At 36.9% G+C, this 6,000-nt stretch overlaps 1 long non-coding RNA gene across 1 annotated transcript in view; it reads right to left on the reverse strand.

Moving 5' to 3' along the window:
- The window catches only part of LOC140697677 (uncharacterized), a 201,815-nt gene extending 198,797 nt beyond the window's left edge, over positions 1-3,018 (reverse strand). The window contains exon 1 of the long non-coding RNA XR_012074883.1: positions 2,778-3,018. This is a non-coding gene — a long non-coding RNA (uncharacterized lncRNA). The remainder of the gene's footprint in view (positions 1-2,777) is intronic.
- Between the last annotated feature and the right edge of the window lie 2,982 nt (positions 3,019-6,000).

The following is a 6,000-nucleotide window of genomic DNA, read 5'->3' on the forward strand; positions in this document are numbered from 1 at the left end:
CTGTAAACTAGACCAAAAATATCAGTTCTCCTCAATACTATAGCAGAATCCAGGGTTTCCATAACAAAACATTCACAATGTACAAGATAAAATCTGAAATTACTCAGCCTGTGAAGAACTAGAAAAACTGACCCATCATCATGAGAAAGCAAATCAACAGATGCTAATCCCAAGATGACAGTAGATATTGCAGTTTTCAGAGAAAAACTTCAGGCTGGCTATTATAATCACACTAATTAGGCAAAGGAAACAACACTAACAATGAATGATGAGACAGTAAATTCCAGCAAAGAAATAGAAAATATTAAAAAGAATCAAATGTATATTTAGAACTGAAGATGCACTCCACTCAAAAACAAACAAAATCAAACACCCAAAATACTGGATGGGCATAATAGCAGAATAATGAAATGACAATGACAAAGAAAAGAGTCAATGAACTTGATGACAGATCAGTAGAATTCATTCGCCTGAATAAGAGAAAAAAAACTGGGGGTAAGTGGACAGAGCCTTAGGTAACCATGGCACAAAATCAAATGGCCTAACATCTGTGTCACTGGAAAGTCCAGAAGAAGAGGAGAAAAAGAGAATGGAACAGAAAAAGAATGTGAAGATCTAATAAAGGGCTTTTATCCACAATACACAAAAAACTCAAATTCGACAATAGAAAGAGCTAGATTAAACAATGGGCCAAAGACGCTAACAGACATCTCACACATGATAATATATAAATGGCCAGTAAGCGTATGAACAGGTATCCCACTTCATATGCCATCAGGGAAATGTAAATTCAAACAACAACGAGATGGGAGTGGTAAATTAACCTTTATAGTAGAAGATTTCTACATCTTTTGTGAAGTAAATATTAAAAGGTAAAGTAAATTATTAATTATAGAGGTAAAATATTAATTTTGAAATTGAAGTATTAACTGAATATAGTGTAAAATACAATAAATTAAAAATGAATTTAAAAAATTATTCAAATATTCCAGAAGAAAAATGGAATGGAAAAACAAAAAACAGACCATAATGGAGATTTTTTAAAATACCCTTCTTACTAGATGATAGAATAATGAATAAAAGCAACACAACAAAAATTAGCAAGGATATAACAACCTAAACAAAATAATCATTTTGACTTAATTTATATCCATGCAAGACTACACCAAACAAGTGAATAAGGTAGAATTTTTTCATAAGCACATGGTATACTCACCAAGGTAGACAATATGTTGAAATAAGACAAATAAAATAAGACAATAAATTTTAAAGGATTTTTTAATAACAAGATAATTAAATTAAAAATCAATAATCATGAGATAACTGGGTTAATCAGTATTGGAAAATTTTAAGAGTCTCAGTTATCAACATGTCAACAAAAGAATTCAACGCCAAAGAAAACAAAGAATTCAATTATCAACATGAGAACAAAAACATAATTTCAAGATAAATTATAAAATTTTTAGAACTAAAGGATAATAGAAGTACAACAGTTTGGACATTTGGAGGTCAAAACAGTGCTTAAAGAAAAAATTATATCTTTAGGTATTAAACTTAATGACCTAAGGTTTCATCTCAACAAAATAGAAAAGGAATAAATAATAATAATAATAATAATAATAGCAAGAAGTTGAAGATAAAGAGGGGAATGGGAGAGGACAGGAATTAAGAAATGGAAAAGATGAAATTAATGAAATACAAAGCAGTAATGAGAGCTGGTGCCTTAAGATTATTTATAAAACCAATTAACCTTTAGACTAACCAAGATATAAATTGAGAGCATGAATAAACATATCAAATCCTAGAGATATCAAAATCATAATAAGAAAATATTATGAACAATTTTATGCCAAGAAATTTGACAACTAAAATGAAGTGGAAAATAATTATTGAAACATACAATTTACTAAAATTGACCCAAGATGAGACAAAAACCTAAATAACACTACCTCTAGTAAAAACACTCAATGCTACTAACCAGAAAAATCCAGGCCCACACGGTTCACTGGTGAATTCTATGAAAATTAACAGAGAAATAACACCTGAACCCATAAAATCCCTTCAGAAAACAGAGAAAATGGCATTATTCCCCAGGTCATTTTATGACGCCAGTATCTTAGTATCATATTTCATTCAAACTCAAACACAGGCATCACAAGACAACTTCATACTAACACAGCCACAAAAATCTTACTATATAGACTACTACTAGCCACAGAAACCTTAAAATCTAGCAAATCAAATCCAACAACATATAAAAATGGCAATAAATTATGACTGAGTGGGGCTTTTCTAGAATGAAAGGTTGGCTCAGTGTCAGAAAAACAGTATAGTTGACCAGATTAGTTTCCTATTGCTCCATAAACAATTACAACAAATTTCGCACCTTAAAACAGTATCCACTATTAGTTCACAGTTCTGTGTGTCAGCAGTCCAGGAAAGGCCTAGCTGGGTTTTCTTTCCGTTTTTTTCTTTCTTTTTAATCCTAGATTTTAACTTGGACAACCAAATGGCCAGCACTAGCACAATTCCTAGCAGGTATTTACTGAATAAATGCATAAATGATGGTACCACAACTAAGGTAAAAACTGCAGAAAGTCTGTTTGTTAACGTACTATACGTAAAATCACCTCAAGGAGGTTTTAACAAGTATTAGGGGGGTTGGCGTGTTTCCAGTGCACCCCCATGTTCACTGCAGCATGATTTACAGAAGCCAAGACGTGAAACCAACCAAAGCATCCACCAACAGACGAATGTTCAAAAGAGGAAAACACTACCTGATGCAGGGGCTTGAGTAACACAGCCAGGTCTCCCACTGTAGTTCCGACAGCTGGGCTGGCTCAGCAGAGAGAGCAGTGGCCTGAAGCGGTCCTTCTGGGACAAGGCTTGAGGCAGCAATGGGATGAATTCTAGTCACCTAACAGCAGCCAGGAGAGACAACTGGCCCCTAGGATAAACGGGCATGTTCCGGACCTTCCGGGTAGGACTGGAGACCGACGGTTCCAAAGCTGAAGCCCAAGCTGCTGCTCCGGCGCCTCCGCTTCCTGTTTGTTAATTGCCGACAATTGCGGCTGCGCACGCACGCGCAGTTTACTTCCCGTCTGACCTCAGGCGGTCCCAGCTGCACACCATTGGGCCAGAGCTTGGTACAAGGTGCTCCCTCACCGTGACTCTGAGTGGATTGGGGGTACGGAATTTACGAAGATTGAGGTCCACTTGATTAGTGGCATGAGCCATACTCCTTATGGAGGAATCTAGGATGAGTCAGCTTGCACGCAGGGGACTCAGGTGTTTCTAGTCTCGGAACTCCCCTGCGAACTCCTATAGAATTCCTGAGATCCTCGCAGACTGGGATTCCTCTGGGAAAGTGGGTGCAGCAGCAGCAGCATGTTGGGCTCGATTCAACCATTTTCTAAACTACCTGACTGTAAGTGCATCTCAGTCCGTTTCCTCCCTGCTGCTCCATCAGAACCAGCAATTACTCCTCCCTCCCCACCCCCCGCACACACAAAGCCTCACAGCTACAAATATATGTGTATTTAAGTTTCAAAACGATGTTAATTGAGACCTTTTATGGATGAAAACTACTTCCTGAAGTCAATTAGTCAAACATGCACAGCTGGAGACTTGTGGAAATAAGTCCAAAAGTAAGATATCTCAGGTCCCCAGTTAGATCCAGCATTTCTGCCTCTGCGGATTTCAAATGATCATCATCCACAATGTAATCAATGTATCTCTCCTTGCTAGAAAAATCCACAGCTTACTTGATTGATGCTACAGTGATGTGTTTCAGCTGGTTCTTGAGATCCTGAAAGTTCAGTCCTTCAAGTCTCGGCAAGCCTTAATCAAATGGAGTACGTGGTTGTGGGGCAGGTGAGGCCAATTGTTGGCATGAAGCTATTTCCTACCAAAGTTCCGTGCTTCACCCATTTCTAGATTGTAGATGGGGGTGGGAGGGGGTGGGTTCAGAACTTCAAAATCTGGTATCAAGGTGTTGGCAGACTGAGTTTTCATCTGGAGGTTCTGGGGAAGATTCTGCTTCCAAGCTCATTAAGGTTGTTGGCAGAATTCAATGCTTTTTAGTTGCAGGGCTGAGGTCCCCTTTGCTTGCTGACTTGCAGCCATGAGCTGCTCTAGGTCATCATGTTTCTTACTGCATGGCCCCCACTTTCTTCCACACCAGCGCTCAGAATTTCTCTCTTATCAAATTCCATTCACACTTTGAATTGCTCTGACTTCCTCTGTCTCTGACTTTAAGACCCAGATTTAAAGGACTGATTTGATTAGGTCAGGCCCACCCATATAATCTCCCTGTTTTACAGTCAGATGATTTGGGGCCTCAGTTACATCTGCAGAAGCCTTTTATGATAACACCTATATTAGTGTTTAATTGAATAATTGGTAGAAGGTGTGCACATACCAAGGGCCAGGAACTGTGGGGGCCATCTAATATACCTTATTAATAGACTAAAGTTGGCCATTTCAGTAGCTGCAGAGAAGCTTTTCAATTCAACACCAATTCACAATTAAAATATATTAAAATGAGAATTCAATCTCAATTCAAAATCTGCACACAATTAAAACCTATTAGCACATAATGGAATAAAAGGAATCTTCCTCTATCTGATAAAGTGCATCTAGAAAAACCCAATAGCTAACATTACACTTACTGGTGAAAAACTGACCATGTTCCTCCTAAAATCAAGGACAAAGGAAGGATATCTAATCTCATTATTTCTATTAATGTTACACTAGAGGCTCTAATTATTACAAGAAGGAAGGAAAGACGGAAGGAAGGAAAAGAAAAAAGGGAAGAAAAAGAAGAAAGGAAGACAGAAAAGTAAAGTTATCTCCATTTTTAGGTGACATGAGTATAGTTATTTATTTTAAAAAAGAATAAGAGGAACCTACCAATTACTAGAAGAAATAATTTAGCAAGCATCATAAATTACAAATGTAATACATATAAAAATTTATTCTTATAAACAGCAAATACCTGGAAAATATAAGTTTAAGAGAGCCCATTTATAACAGCATGAAAGACACATAAAATACATTAGTGTCTCATTGCACATATTAGAGCCCTAGAAAATGAGGAAAAAGAGCATTCTTATCTTCAGGATCTCAGGAGTATAAGAAACTTTGAAAATTTATTTAGCTTCACTATTTTTTATTCTCATTTTCCAAGTACTGATAAACGTTGATATCTTGTTAGAGATTATTTACCTAGTGTCTTAGAGGAAATCATGGATCTGCCCTAGTTTCTTCACATCTGGGTTTCCATTTACCCCCTTTAGGCATTTACAGCATAGTATGACCATGAAAAAAAAACTGTGTAAGTTGATAACAATGAGTAAATTAGTAAAAAGAAAGCAGGGGACAGGTGACAAGTTTAGATGCAGACAAAGCATTATTTCCCATTCCCATCTTTTCTACCTACAAATTGAATTCTGCTAACACTAGTCTCTGGCCACCATAGAGGGCTATGGATTATAACAGAACTTCCCTTCATGAAACTTTATAGACCACAATTTTGCAACCTGAATTACCATGTTTAGGCAAAGGATAATGATTGGATCCACTGACGACAGACATTTAGACTCTGAGGTGGCCATCCATGACTTCTGTAAGGTAAGAATGAACTAGACGGGTAGAGCTTAACCCTTGCTTCTGTAGTTGTGTCATCATGAATTATCATGCTGATACTTGTAGAAATAGTTTTTTTCCTGATATTGTCCTAAGCATTATTCATGTCATGACAAGGAGAGCCATGGGGGAAATTAGTCTAATGCCATAAAAAAATTAAAAAGCTTTTCATGATATCAGTCCTACCAAGGCTGGAGTGGGTGTGGATGTGTTCATTCCACATTATGAAGACTGAGAACCTATTTTCTCCCCAGGATGTATATTAAAGTTGACATGACCTTCAAAGTAGGATTTTTTTCCAATATACTAGTGGCCTTTGAATTGCTCCAAAGATTATAAAAAAGTAATAAAGGA

Source organism: Vicugna pacos, chromosome 8 (assembly GCF_048564905.1).
Source record: "Vicugna pacos chromosome 8, VicPac4, whole genome shotgun sequence".
NCBI lineage: Eukaryota > Metazoa > Chordata > Mammalia > Artiodactyla > Camelidae > Vicugna > Vicugna pacos.